The following is a 15,992-nucleotide window of genomic DNA, read 5'->3' as shown; positions in this document are numbered from 1 at the left end:
CCCTTTGGAATTTTTGAAAAGAAAGCATTGTGGTTCTGCTGCTTGTCTGTCTTGCCTACAGGGAAGCTAGAGCTGACAGTTTTGAATTGGGTCTGCACTTCTACTTGGTTGAGGGTGGGGGTGGAAGTTAGGTCAATAGGGGATCAATGTGGCGGAACTCTTTCTTCTTAGTGGAGTATGAATGACAACCCCTTTGATGTACATTTTTCTAGCTCATTATTGCCCCCAGAGATGGAATCTGAACAGACAGGATTGTCAAACCTTTATTTGGAGCCTGGGTTAGAAGGCACGCCCATAGGGATGTAAAGGAGACAGAGAGAAAAAAGAGGAAGCTCTCTTCAGTCTTGGAGCAGCAAGTAAGCATCACACATCAGCTACAGTAACCCATACTTCCTTTATCCTCCTATTCTCTCTTACCCTTTTGCTCTCTTTCTCTTCCCTTTGCTTCCTCTGCTCCTCCCTTTCTCTCTGGGCTTCCCTCTATTTCTCTGTTGGATGCTTTAAGGAATAAAATACTACTTTAGTATTTCGTAAAACAACCACATCTAAAGCCTTGCAAGTGCTGTATTCACAGCCCCAGCACAGCCGCGTGCTAAGCACCAGTGGTGAACCTAAAGCCAGCAAAGGGGGAGGGGAGAAGGGGAGGGGAGGAGGGGAGGGAGAAACTGACAGAGAGGGAGGGAGGCAGATTGAGAGAGAGAGAGAGAGAGAGAGAGAGAGAGAGAGAGAGCGAGAGCGAGCGCGCGCAAGCAAGCTAGCGAGCAAACCAGAGAGACAGACCGAGAGAGGGACCAGGAGAGAGACCCAGAGAGAGAAGAAGAAGCCAGAAGCCGAGCTCTGTCAGGGCTCAACCTCCAACTTGTTTCAGTTCATTCATCCTTCTCTCCTCTCCGCTCAGACTGTAGAGCTCGGTAAGAAACATTGATGTTCCTTCTTCCCCCTCCCCCAAGCTCAGGTCTCTTTTAGCGATAGCATCTCTCCCCCGTACCGAGAGTCTCCTTGGGTTGGCCGGGAGGCGAGGCATGCTCTGCAGCTGTGATGCTATCCTGGGTTCCCCAGTGGGGCTGGTGGAAGCCCAGAGGCGGCATCTGAGCAGGGAGACACTGAGGTAAAACCCGATTTGAGGAAGGGGGGTTGCGATGTGGTATGTGCGTGATTTGCTTCATTGTCAGTGAATTGTTTTGTTCCTCTTTGGAAGCAGGTCAGCACTGACCTTGCAAATTGCTTGGGGGGCCCCAGCAGCTGCTGCAGAAAGCCACGGAGTGGCCCCTAGCCAAAGCAGACAGCACTGTCATGACCCCCCAGACAGCTCTAGGCACCAGGGATGGAGTAATGGCTGGAGCTTTCTCCCTTCTTTAACTCTTTCTCCGCAGCTGCTTCTCACTGCTGGAAATAAAGAAGGAGGGTACCTTGCAGCCTCTTTCCCCATCTCCCCATTACCTCCCCCACATGCAAGTGAGTAGAAAGTTGTAAATAACTGCTTCCTTTAAAGCAGATTGAGCCCTCCCCCCTTCCTTTAAGGGGCTCGCTGTGGGGTTGGGCCTGACTTCCTCCACAAACTTGGGAGGTTTGCCTTGTTTCCCTGAGAGAAGCTCCATTGCTTGCCCACCCTCAATTCCAGGTAGTTGAGTTGACATCCTAGATCAGAGATTCAGATACCCCACCCCATCCCACTCATAGGCATCATGTTAAGTCCAGCTGTGTCCTTGGAAGGGAGGAAACACCTGATGGTTTGTCTGGAACTGGCCTCCCAGTTTACTGCTCCTCTGACTGTGGCTGCGGGTGGCATGGGCAAGAGGACTGGGGGAAGGGTGGCTGTTGGATTGATGAAAAGCAGGGTGATGAGGTAGGATTACTAGCATGAATAGTTTGGCTTATGGAGAGACAGCAAGTTCTGGTTGTCTGGAGCTATGCAAAGACTGATTGAGGCTCTTGTAGTATAGCCCCTCTGAACTGGTAGGGGAAGGGATCTAATTGTTTGATGGGAGCTTTCTAAGTGAGTGACACTGCTGTGCCTATGGTAGTAATTATGACATTCCTAATACTAATTGCTAACATTATTTAGTGTGTAGTATATTTTGAATTCTGGACTGTTTAGTGTATATTACTTCATTAAATTATTGTGGCAGAATAGTGCATTGAATAACAGACACTATTATTATCTTTGGTTTACTGACAAAACTGAGGCACAGAGAGGTTAAGTAACTTGTCCAAGATTGCAGAGCAATTAAATGTCCCAGTTGGAAATTAAAACACTGGCAACCTGGTTCCAGAATCCATGGTCATAACCATGAAGCACTACTGCCTTCTTGGGGAGAATTATGCACCTTTGTTAGGCAAGTGTAGATACAATAGGTACAGTGTGGCTTGGCAAGATTTTTTGGAAAGTAGTGGCCTAGCTTTTGTGTAGAGTAACAGGAACTTAGCCTGGAGCCAGGCTTCACCTGGATTTCTGGAAGGGGCTGCACGAAAGACTTTCATTGGTCAGCTTGCTTTCCTTGAAAATAGTACTTCACTTTTTATAGCCTCATCCACCCAACATGCTCCAAACTGCGCCTTTAAAAAACAGACCTTATTCTAATTTCCTGAGCATTTGGAGTTATTCTGTGCTGAAAATTTTAGAATACTAAAACCTTGGAACTGGAGGGAGCCCAAAAGGTCAGTCATTAAGCTTTATTTCTCTACTCAGTTCTTGAATTTATCCTAAGCATCCAATTTGTTGACTGATTTCTATTTGAACTCCCTGCAGTGATAGAGAGCTCATTACGTGGCTCTTTGTGTCATTGTGCAACTGTGATTGTCAGAAAGTATTCCCCATTATAAGCCAAAATCTGTTTCCCAGTAACTTATATTCATTGGTTCTTTGGGACTGTCTGGAACAAATTTGCTTTTTCTTAATAATAGTTCTTCAGTTAGTTGAAGACAGCAATCATGCCTCCCTCTTAACTCTTGGATCCAATAAGACCACAGAGTAAAGGATTATCATTTACTTTATGCTGGAAATTGTACTATTCTTTTTTTTTTTTTTTTTTTGAGATGGAGTCTTGCTCTGTCACCCAGGCTGGAGCGCAGTGGCCGGATCTCAGCTTGTGCAAGCTCCACCTCCCAGGTTCACGCCATTCTCCTGCCTCAGCCTCCCGAATAGACGGGACTATAGGTGCTCACCACTGCGCCCAGCTAATTTTTGGTGTTTTTAGTAGAGACGGGGTTTCGCCATGGTCCTGATCTCCTGACCTCGTGATCTGCCCGCCTTGGCCTCCCAAAGTGCTGGGATTACAGGCGTGAGCCACCACGTGGGGCCTAGACTATTTTTAATATGGCCTAATAGCCCACTTGTTTGTTAGCCACGAATTGACCCTACGGAGTTTTCCAAAACAGCCCTGATAGTGTATGTTCTCTTCCTTGGATGAGTTTGATATCTGGTGTCAACTGGACTGTTGGGAGCAAGGAAGGTCGCTTTCATATTCCTAAAGACCAGAAATTGGTTAGTACTGGTCCTTCTAAAGCCCCCAGAATGTCTATATGGCATCCAGACAATAGGCATGTGGGAAGATTTGAGTGGCAGGAATTTTTGTAAAGAAAATTATGAAATTTTCTAATTTAATAAAGAAAAGCACATTTGAAGTAGTGGTAGTTCAAGGTTCATACAGTATACAGAAGGTAGAAGAATAAACTATTTTATCAGAAAACACCTCAGGAATAATTACATCATTGAGGGGATACAATACAGAGGGACTGGGTGGAAAGGGGTGAGTATGTGGTTGCTAGAATGGAACACTGACTTGGCTGTTAGCAAATTTGGGTTCCATTCCTAGCTCTGATGATTTGCCAATTATCTTGGACATATGACTTCCCCTCCATGTGCCTCAGTTTTTCCATCTATAAGATGTTGAAGTGGACTGTATCTCTAAGGGTCTTTCAACTCTGAAATTCTTTATCTAAAGTAAATATAAGATTTCAGAGTTATGAGAGGCTTCAGAAATCGTTAGGCCAGTGTTTCTCAAACTTTAATGTGTAAAAATATCTCCTGGGAATCTTTTCAAAATGCAAATTGTGATTCAGAGAGTCTATGGCAGGGGCCTTGGATTTTGCATTTTAACAAGATATTAGGTGATCCTGAAACTGCTGTTCCACTGACCACACTTCAAGTAGCAAAGCTCTAGTAGAGTACTGGTCAAACTCCCCTAGTGAAGGAAAATGTTTTTTGTTGTTATTGTTGTTGTTTGTCTTTTCCTAATCCATCACAGAAGACTGTTAATTTAATAAAATAAATTAACCATGAATTGCTAGAAAATGAAAGAAAAGACATACGAAAGATAAGCCCACATTTGTATTATTAGATTCTACGAACATAAAATGATTTTTTCAAATTGCTGTAATATTTTCTAAGTGTAATATTTTCTAAGTACTATTTTCTAAGTAATATTTCTAAGTAATATTTTCTAAGTACTAAGTAATATTTTCTAAGTGTAATATTTTCTAAGTACTTCTGTACTTTGGTCATTACAGTCTGGTAATAAAAGTTCACAGACAGGCACTGATTGGCGGGCTACATTTTGAGTGCGCTGGTCTAGGCTATCTGCCCACCTAATTTAAGAGGCCCAAATTACACCCAGCTTTAATTTCTAAATCACCTCTCGATGATCTTTTACTCTACAGTTAAATATCTCCTTTAATGAAGAATTCAACATTTACACAAAGTTGCATTATGTGTTGTGACAGATAAAATGTTTGTTTTTTCTTAAAACTCTTAATTTCCTTAGAGTTTATACAAATTATACTTTCAGTTATGTATTCCAAGTGGGTGAGGGGCTGTATCAGTTCAGTTTATTATACCGTTAGCCTTTAGCCTAGTGTATGACATAGAGTAGGTGCTTAACAGATGTTTTTTAAGTAAATGAATGAACCATTAGACATTAGTTGTGGGGCCATACATTCAATAAAGGAAAGGTAATTTGGGCTTTCTTCTGTATTGGGGAAACAGGATTCATCCCATTTTAAAAATTTCTTAGAGTGGATAGAAATCCAACTTGACTACTTCAGAGAGTTACTTGGTATCTCAATTTTATTTTGAAGGGATTGCTGGAGTGGACCATTATAAGGCTGTTGGTCTTTATTCTAGAAAGAGTGGGACTGATTAAAGGGCTTTGAGCAGGGTAACTGACATGGCTTAATGGAATCTGTTCAGTATGAGGTTACTAAGTACCTACGATGAACCAAAGGTAATGTGGGAGATACAGGATTATTTAGGAATAGCCTCTGACCTCCAAGATGACACAGTCAAGTAGGAAAGAGAAGAAGTATACAAACAACTATAGTATTAGGAGATGAGATCTACACCCATAAAAGGGAAGCAAAGGGCTTTCAGGAGATCAAAGACACCTTCCTGGAAGTGGCATTTGAAATGAGCTTTGAAGATTAGACAAACTTTGAGTATGCAGAATTAGGGGATGGGAAAGGTATTTTATTCAGAGGCTAGTTGTGTTGGAGTAAAGTGTATGCAGAAATACTTACGTGAGATGTGTTTGGCAAGATAGGTGGAGGGCTTGACTATAAATCATATTGAATGCTAGATGGGAGAATTAGGACTTTATATGTAAAAGAGATGCAACTCTCTCATTTTAGGGATGAGCAAACCCATCTTGACAGGGTGAGTGACTTGATTTGCCTGGGGCCACACAAGTAGTAATATTGTTGTAGCCCAGTAAAAGGTACTGAGCACATTTGAAAATATGGGATTGGAACTCTGGAAAGAAGTCAATTGGAGAGAGTGATTTGAGAGTCATTGCCTCTCAATACTTGAAATAGAATAAAAGAGATTCAGGGGTGGTACTTTGAAGAATGCGTTGTGTTTTTTTTTTGTTTTTTGTTTTTTTTTTTTTTTTTAGGATATGGGGGAAAACGATGACCCTTATGTGAAGGCTACAAAGGAGAAAAAGTCAGAGATATGGAAGGAAAATTAGAAGAGTATGTTTTGAAGGTGCTAAGAGAGGAGAGGCACCTTCTAATTTATTTATTGCATACATACCATTTACTAGGCATGGAGAATATAATGGTGAGCAAAACAGACAAAGTTGTTGCCATCCTGGGCTCATGGTTTAGGTAGTGAGATAGACATTATTTGACAAACTACTGAACTACATAGTCATAAATTGTGATTCATATGTAGAGGAAAATGTACCACTTCAAGAAGAAAGGTGTGGTCACCATTATTAAACTTCACAACAGAGTTGAGTAGTGATAAATGATATCTGGTTTATAACAGTCCTTCCCACTCTGATGGTCACAGTGCTTACCAACACTTCAGCTGGATGATGCATACCCATTTTGCAAATGTATGGCAGATGATTGTGCTGCAACAGTAAGGGAAGGTAAGGGTCCCTCCAGGCTCATGTCCACAGGAGCAGTGACTTACTTAAAAACTAGGTTATATGTCGTGTGGCTTAACTGAAACTCACAAAGACCCAGTGCCTTTCCCAGGTCCTCCAACTCTCTCAATTCAGCAATTTATAGGAAGAGGCACTTGATAAAAAGTATGAAGAATTTGATATTAAAAATCCCTCTTAAAATGGGATTTCTGATAGCCTAGTCCTGACTTGGATACTCGGTTTGTTTTGACATATCACTTGTCTTGTTTGAGCCTGTTTCCATATCTGTAAAATAATGTGGGGGGAGGTTTGGAAAAGGGTTTTGAACAGGGTGACTGACATGAATCTATTAAGATATTTACAAAGACCCTCCAAGCTGTGAGGTTCTATAGTTCATGTTCTGCTCTATATTGTGTTATCACGGTTCTGTGCAGGTAGCTCAGGTTCGGTCACTTATATAAGCGACACTAATAACTTTATACAGAATTCTGAAGGTTGATAATTTTGGTGGAAGTATTCACAGACTTTAGAAGAGGTCGTTGAAATACACCTTCCTTGTTTTATTCCTGAGGTGACCGAAATTGTGAACTGTCCTCAAAGTTAAGGAAAGAACTGACTATATTGTAAAATATATAGTAAAGTTGGATATTAGGTGATATTTCTATTACTGCTGGTTTGAAATAAACTAAAGTCACTGAGAATAAGATGGGGCATGATACTGTTAAATACGTGCAAGGTGGCCGGGCGCAGTGGCTCACGCCTGTAATCCTAGCACTTTGGGGGGCCGAGGCGGGAGGATCACGAGGTCAGAAGATCGAGACCACCCTGGCTAACACAGTGAAACCCCGTCTCTACTAAAAATACAAAAAATTAGCCGGGTGTGCTGGCGGGCGCCAGTAGTCCCAGCTACTCGGGAGGCTGTGGCAGGAGAATGGCGTGAACCCAGGAGGCGGAGCTTGCAGTGAGCCGAGATTGCGCCTCTGCACTCCAGTCTGGGTGACAGAGCGAGACTCCGTCCCCCCTCCCAAAAAACAAAAACAAAAACAAAAACAAAAAAATACGTGCAAGGTGATTATCTCATTCTGAAATGTAATGGTCCAGGTAGTCTCTTCCTGGGGGGAAGATATATGTGAAGGGAAACACTGGTTGGTAATATAAAAGCATTTTTATACTTAAAAGCATGATTTTAAACATATTGATGTCTGCACAAAATATGTCTGCTGAATATACACAGAAGGGGGAATAAAAATCTCCAGGACATATATTTTGAAGGGTACTTTTCTCTTTAAAAACTGATTTTTTAAAAAACGCAAGTATTATATATATTTTTGAAGGGAAGGGGAGGTGGATGGAGATGGAATTATGTAAGTGACCATAGTATAAAATATCTTTTCAAAATAGTACAAGAGGAGCTCAGAAATGGCAGGGCCCTTAACAATCATGTAATGGCAGTCTTATCACCCAGTACATATGGTCATCTATTTTCAGTGTGAATGGTTTCAGGAAAGGTTGCTTAACACCACCAGATAATAGACAGCTTGGTTGTTAGCAAGTTATTCTTCATACTGACCTGCAATCTGTCTTCTGAATTCAACCTATTGGTCTTGCACCTTGGAGCAACAGCAATACTGTATAATTGCCGTTCCCCTTCTTCATAATGGCCATTCAAATGTTTAACCATTGTTGTTCTTCTTCTCATCTTTTCTTCAGTCTATATATTGCTAGTTCTTGAGCTTATGTGATACATATTTTGAGAAATTTCTACAGTAGACACTTCCATCTTCAGTATCCCTCTTAATGTATGATGTCCAAAATGGGACCCAGTACTTTAAGCATGAATGGCTAGCACTTCCATTTAAAAAATTGTGTATATTTTCTAATATACCTTAAGATTGTAATATCTACCATCAAATTGTTTTTTCCTGATTATAAAAGTAAAACAACCTCATTACAGAAAATTTTGAAAATGAGGAGACTTTTTTTTTTAAAAAAAACCCCTAAATCCCTAGTCCAGAGATAACTTGCTGTATTTCCTTTCAGATGTGTTTATATGTTTATGTAATTGGAATCACATCTTATATGTACTATTTTTGACCTTTTTCTTTTTTTTATTGTTATAATTGTTTTATTTTATTAGAAGTAATTGTTGTTAATCTCTTATTGTGCCTAATTATAGATATGTCTGTATAGGAAAAAATACAGTATATATAGGGTTTGGTACTATTTGCAGTTTCAGGCATCCACTGGGGTTCTCAGAACATATCTCCGTAAGGAGGACTACTGTAGTTTAGGAGGTAAAGAGGGATCATGGGGAGAAGCATGAAGAAGAGTGACAGAGAAGCAACACAGCCAAGAAAGGGCATTTCACAAGCCAGCCTTCAGTGTGGAGGACTGGTGCTTAGTCCCAGTGGAGAACCTCTGGGAACAGTGTAAACCATACAGCTCTCAAAGCCATCCCACTCAGGCATCGAGGGAGCAGGGTCTTTACATACTGGCCCTTATAGTTAGTTGCCAAGGGCTGCTCCCAGGGAGCATTTGTTCCCTGGCATTTCAGGCCTGCCTTCTTGGTGGGAAAGCAGGCTGCAGCAGGAGAAAGGCAAGGAAATGCATATGCTGGTGGTTGGGAGTTGGGTTGGAGTGCACTGAAATGGTAGGGGTGAGGAGATCTAGTTGAGGGCAGGCACTGACAGCATCTACTGTGCATTTGTTGAGCACTTTATGATGTGCCAGGTGCCTGGCACATATTATCCTGTTTGTTTCTTGGTGCAAACCAGTCAAGTAAATATTATTTTACTCATGTTATACATGAAGAAACCAAGACTCCCGGAAGATACATAACTTATGGTACAGCTAAAATGAGGCAAGGTTCAAGGTCAAACTCAAGTTTGCCTCATTCTATATTACATGATTATTCTATAATGTCATTGTTGTAATCAGGGTTCTCCAGAGAGATACATTGATAGGATATATACAGAGATAATATGAAAAGGAATCTGTGATGTTCCCCTTCCTGTGTCCAAGTGTTCTCATTGTTCAATTCCCACCTATGAGAACATGAGGTGTTTGGTATTTTTGTCCTTGCGATAGTTTGCTGAGAATGATGGTTTCCAGCTTCATCCACGTCCCTACAAAGGACAGGAACTCATCCTTTTTTATAGCTGCATAGTATTCCATGGTGTATATGTGCCACATTTTCTTAATCCAGTCTTTTGATCTGACTTTTTCATTGGTATTATATTGTTAGCATTTCCCCACATCGTTCAGCAGCCTTCAAACAATTTTTAATAGCTGCATACTTTTCAGTTTTCAATTTCTGCTATAATTGTATGACAGATCACATATTGATCATTTAAATTATTTTTGCTTCTTTGAACCTCACCTTTTTAGATCTTTATTCAAATGTCACATTTGAATTCTAAACGATCTCACATAAAAATGCAAACCCATCTTTTCCAACACTTACTCTTCCCCTTTCTTGCTTTACTTTTTTAAACCTTTGGCTTGTGTCATCACCTAATAGACTAGATACCTTACATCTATTTGTCTGGATTCCTGTTTTAGGGTGTAAGTCCCTCAAGCACGGGCATTTTTTTCTCCATTTTCTTCACCCTTATATCCCCTAGAACCTACAATAAGGTCTGACATATTGTGGATACTTAGTAAATGTTTGTTGAATGAATTATTAAGATGAGTTTTTATGAAAGGCATTACTGGGTCTGAAGATACTATTTTTTTAAAGGCTCTTCATATATATGTGAAGGTGTTCCACTATATAAGATAGATTGTTGATTACTGCTCATACACTTATGACAGTGCTGGCTATTGTCATTCTTTTAAAATATTTACCAATATGATAGGGATAAAATGGTACCTTACTGTTTTAATATGTGTTTCTTTTATTATAATGAGATTGAATACTTTTTTGATCAATTTTGTTTCATTTCTATGAACATCTATTTTTGATCTTTGTACATGTTCCATTAAGAACTTACATTTTTTACAATTTTTATGGGCAATGTATATTTAGTTGACCCATTAGACCTTTTTCTGTCAAATGTAGGGAAAATATTCTCCCACTTACATTTTAAACGTTTAAATTTAAAAGTTTACATTTTAAATAGACTTTTATGCATACTAATCTTAATTTTATGTAATTATATTTATCTTTTCATTTGTAATTTCTTCTGATGAATTCGTGTTTAAGAATTTCTTCCTCATTCAAAATTGGATAAGTGCTTAAATGAATTTTGTTTTAGTTTTTATTGCTTATGTTTAATCCCTCTGAAATTTATTTTGCTGTGTGGTGTGAGGTAATTTTCTAAATTGTTTTCCCTGCCAATTGTTTCATAGCACCAAACACTGAATAATTCATTCATTAACACTGATCTGCAATATATACAAATTGTAATATATATAGTAGATACTGTTTGGAATTTATCTATTCTTCATTTCTTTTAGTCTGTCTCTTCTTGTCCTATTTACGAAGTTTAAATATTGTTGTAGCTTTAAAATAATTTTTATTACCTCAGCTCTTCTACTTACTAGCTGTGTAGCCTCTCTAAGCCTAGATTTATCTGTATAGAATGGATAGCAGTAACATTTATTTTATGCTCTTAATTTTGTGAAGGGAATCTTTCTACCATTATTTCTGCTAATTGATTATGCAGAAAATTAGTATTTATAATTTTAACTTCTATTTTTTTTACTTTGCTCAAGTTTATTATTATAAATTTATAGTTTACAAGTTATTTTCTTGTTTTTTTTTTCCCTTTTTTTATTTTGGAAGTTTAAGGGAAACTCAGAGAGTCTTTCAAAACAATGAACAAGTAACCACATATATACTACTAGAGTGAACAACTGTTAGCATTTTGTCGTTTTGGTTTCTGATATGTTTAAATAAAAGAAATAAAACATTATATATAACCTTTAACTTTCTTTGTGTCTAGCCCCTGTTTCATTCCTTTCCACATCCCTCCAAACATGACACTCAGGGCCACCCACATTTGCTTAATTTTCTATTCAGTTGCTTCTTCTTACTGATTTGTAAGACTTATTTATATATTCTGGATACTAATTATTTTTGAGATATACATATCATATATCTGCTTCTATAATGTTACTTCGCTTTCTATTTTGTTTATGGGGTCCTTTATCATTACAGAAGTTTTAAATTTTCATGTCAGGTTTATCAATCTTTTCCTCCATGAATTGTGCTTTTTGTGTCATGCTTTAAGAGATATAACTGATACTGTGATCATAAAAAATGTCCTCCAAAATTTTGTTGAAGAGTTCAAGAAATTTTCTTTACATTTAGTTATTTAATCCATCTGGATTTTATTTTTGTATGTAATGTAAAATATTAAGCAGTTTTTTTCCATGTAAAATACTATTTGTTTTAAATGTCGTTTATACACAACTAGTTTAGAAAGCAAACTCCACCACATTGCCTAATTTTTATACATGTTTGAGTCTATTTCTGGCTCTTTATTGTGTTTCATTAATCTATTTGTCTACATTTGTGTTGTTTTACTTACAAATGCTTTATAATGAATTTGATATTTGTATATTTGTAAATTCAAGTTACTGTACACTGCCTTCATCCACACTCACACCACTTTTCTTTCTTTTTCTGGATCATCTTATTTTTGGTCCTTTCCTCACTTACCTTAATTTTAAAATGAAATTACCAAATTACAAGAAAGTAATGTTTTTTTTTCTTGAAATTATATTGAATCTTTAGAATGATTTGAAGAAGAATTGACATCCTTTTGACAGAGATTTCCTATTTATGAATATGTTATATCTTGGCATTTATTCAGGACTTTTTGCAACCTTTGATGAAGGTTGGTAAATTTATTGATAATATTCTTACATATTAGATTTAGTCCCAGTCAACTTTATTTTTTAGTCAGATTTATTAATGTATAATTAGCATAAAATAAAACTTACCCTTTGTAAGTGTACAGTTTAAGTTCTGACACATGTATATGATTGTGTAACCACTACCACCAGTGCCATCACAGTAAGGATAGAGAAAATTTCCCTTACCATAACAGATTCTTTTGGGCCCCTTTGCAGTCAATTCTTTTCTTCTACCTACAATTCCAGGAAACCATCTATCTATTTTCTTTTTCTTTTCTTTTTTAAAATTATACTATAAGTATGAAGTACATGTGCAGAGCGTGCAGTTTTGTTACATAGATATACATGTGCCATGGTGGTTTGCTGCACCCATCAACCTGTCACCTACATTAGGTATTTCTCCAAATGCTATCCCTCCCCTAGCCCTCCACCTCCTGACAGGCCCCAGTGTGTGACGTTCTCCTCCCTGTGTCCATGTGTTCTCATTGTTCAACTCCCACTAATGAGTGAGAACATGCAGTGTTTGGTTTTCTGTTCTTGTGTTGGTTTGCTGAGAATGATGGTTTCCAGCTTCATCCATGTTCCTGCAAAGGACATGAACTCATCCTTTTTTATGGCTGCATAGTATTCTGTGGTATATATATATGCCACATTTTCTTTACCCAGTCTATCACTGATGGACATTTGGGTTGGTTCTAAGTATTTGTGAACAGTGCCACAATAAACATACAGGTACATGTGTCTTTATAGTAGCATGATTTATAATCCTTTGGGTATATACCCAGTAATGGGATTGCTGGGTCAAATGGTATTTCTAGTTCTAGATCCTTGAGGAATTGCCACACTGTCTTCCACAATGGTTGAACTAATTTACACTCCTACCAACAGTGTAAAAGTGTTCCTGTGTCTCCATATCCTCTCCAGCATCCGTTGTTTCCTGACTTTTTAATGATTGCCATTCTAACCAGTGTGAGATGGTATCTCACTGTGATTTTGATTTGCATTTCTCTAATGAGTAGCGATGATGAGCTTTCTTTCATGTTTGTTGGCTGCGTAAATGTTTTCTTTTGAGAAGTGCCTGTTCATATCCTTTGCCCACTTTTTGATGGGATTGTTTGTTTTTACCTTGTAAATTTGTTTAAGTTCTTTGTAGATTCTGGATAGTAGCCCTTTGTCAGTTGGATAGATTGCAAAAATTTTCTCCCATTCTGTAGGTTGCCTGTTCACTCTGATGATAGTCTCTTTTGCTGTGCAGAACCTCTTTAGTTTAATTAGATCCCCTTTGTCAATTTTGGCTTTTGATGCCATTGCTTTTGGTGTTTTAGACATGAAGTCTTTGCTCATGCCTATGTTCTGAATATTGCCTAGGTTTTCTTCTAGGAATTTTATGGTTTTAGGTCTTAGGTTTACTGTCCTCAAAGTGTTGTTTCTTTTATGCTATCACATCAATGGAAACATTTGGTATGTAGTCTTTTGTGTCCGGCTTCTTCTAATTAGCACTTACTTTTAGGATTCATCCATGTTGTTGCATATTTTCATTATTGTTTATTCTTTATTATTGCCGAGAAATTTATTCATTCAACAGTTTAGAGACGTTTGTTTTTTTCCCACTATTTAGCCATGATAAATAATGCTGTCGCAATGCTGTTATAAATGTTCTTGTACAGGTTTTTGCTTCACATATATTTTTATTTATGCTAGGTAAATACCTAGAAGGGGACTTCTGGGGTTATATGCAAAGTAAATGTCTAACTTTATAAGAAATTGTCAAGCTGTTCTCCAAAGTGGCTATATAATTTTGCATTCCCACCAGCAGTGTGTAAGAGTCTCAGCTGCTCATTATCCCCACCACCACTTGGTATTTTCAGTCTTTAAAAAATTAGGCCGGGCGCGGTGGCTCACGCCTGTAATCCCAGTGCTTTGGAGGCCATGGCGGGTGAATCACTTGAGGTCAGTAGTTCGAGACCAGCCTGGCTAACATGGGGAAACCCCGTCTCTACTAAAAATACAAAAATTAGCCTGGGGTGGTGGTGGGTGTCTGTAATCTCAGCTACTCTGGAGGCTGAGACAGGAGAATCAAATCACTTGAAACTGGGAGGTGGAGTTTCCAGTGAGCCGAGATGGCGCCACTGCACTCCAGCGTGGGTGACAGAGTGAGACTTCATCTCAAATAATAATAATAATAATAATAATAATAATAATAATTAATAATAAACTTTATTTTAGAACAGTTTTGGATTTACAAAAAAATTAAACTGAGTTACCCCATCCCCCTACCCCAGTTTCCCTTATTATTAATGTCTTTAATGTGGTACATTTGTTACAATTGATAAACTGATATTGATATATTATTATTAACTCATGTCTATAGCTTGCATTTGTGTACACTCTTTGTGTTCTACATTTCTATGAATTTTGACAATGTGTAACATATATTCACCATTATTGTATAATATAGAATAGTTTCTCTGCCCTAAAAATCTCCTGTTTTATACCTGTTCATCCCTCCCTCCAGCCTGAACCTCTAGCAACCACTGATCTTTTCACTCTCTCTATAGTTTTGCTTTTTCCAAAATGTCATATAGTTGAAATCTTACAGTATGTCGCTTTTAAGACTGGGTTCTTTCACTTAGCAATATGTATTTCAGATTTTTCCATGTATTATCATGGTTTGATAACTCATTTCTTTTTATTGCTGATTAATATTCAATTGTGTGGATAAACACATAGACTGTACCACATTTTGTTTATCCGTTCACCTACTGAAGGACATCTTGGTTACTTCCAAGTTTTGGCAATTATGAATAAAGCTGCTATAAGTGTTTGTGAGCAGGTTTTTGTGTGGATATAAGTTTTCAACTCATTTGGGTAGATACCAAGGAGTGCAATTGCTGGATCATATGGTAAAACTATGTTTAGCTATGTAAGAAACTGCCTGACTGTCTTCCAAAGTGGCTATATCATTTTGTACTGCCATCAGCAATAAATGAGCATTCCTATTGCTCCACATGTTTACTAGCATTTGGTGTTGTCTACATTTTGGATTTTGGACATTCTAATAGGTGTGTAGTGATACTTCATTGTTGTTTTAGTGTTCAATTCCCTAGCGATGTAAGAGTTGAGCATCTTTTTACATGCTTATTTGTAATCTTATCTTTTTTGCTGAGCTGTCTCTTCAGTTCTTTTGCTCATTTTTAACTGGACTGTTTTCTTATTGTTCAGTTTAAGAGTCCTGTATATATTTTCAATATAAGTTCTGTACCAGATATATGTTTTGCAAATATTTTCTCCTAGTCTATGGCATGTATTTTCATACTATTAACAGTGCGTTTCACAGAGCAAAGATCTTAAATTTTAATGAAGGTCAATTTATTAGGTTTTACTTTCATGGATCATTCGTTTTTCTCCTATGTCATCGTCTAGGAGTTTTTTGGTTTTGTATTTTACTGGCTATGACCCATGTTGAGCTAATTTTTTTTAAGAATGTAAGGTCTTTGTCAAGATTCATCTTTTTTCTGCAAGTGGATGGCCATTTATTCCAGCACCATTTGTTGAAAAAACTATCATTTATCCCTTGTATTACCTTTGCTTCTTTGTCAAAGATCAGTTGACTATATTTGTGTGGGTCTATCTATTTCTGGGGTCTCTATTCTGTTCCACTGACATATTCATCTATTCTTTTACCAACACCGCACTGCCTTGTTTCCTATCAGATAGTGTCAGTCTTCTAACTTTATTCCTGTTCTTTAGTATAGTGTTTAC

The 15,992-nt window shown here is 38.0% G+C and overlaps 1 protein-coding gene across 1 annotated transcript in view; it reads left to right on the top strand.

The window, feature by feature from the left end:
- The first annotated feature begins 749 nt into the window (after positions 1-749).
- GABRA3 (gamma-aminobutyric acid type A receptor subunit alpha3) overlaps positions 750-15,992 on the top strand; it is a 285,447-nt gene continuing 270,204 nt past the window's right edge. The window contains exon 1 of the mRNA XM_028841928.2: positions 750-911. The gene's annotated coding sequence lies outside the window, so the exon portion shown is untranslated. The remainder of the gene's footprint in view (positions 912-15,992) is intronic.

This window comes from Macaca mulatta, chromosome X (assembly GCF_049350105.2).
Source record: "Macaca mulatta isolate MMU2019108-1 chromosome X, T2T-MMU8v2.0, whole genome shotgun sequence".
Taxonomy (NCBI): Eukaryota; Metazoa; Chordata; class Mammalia; order Primates; family Cercopithecidae; genus Macaca; species Macaca mulatta.
The sequence above is the reverse complement of the archived record's forward strand: the minus strand, read 5'-3'. Positions and strand labels throughout refer to the sequence as shown.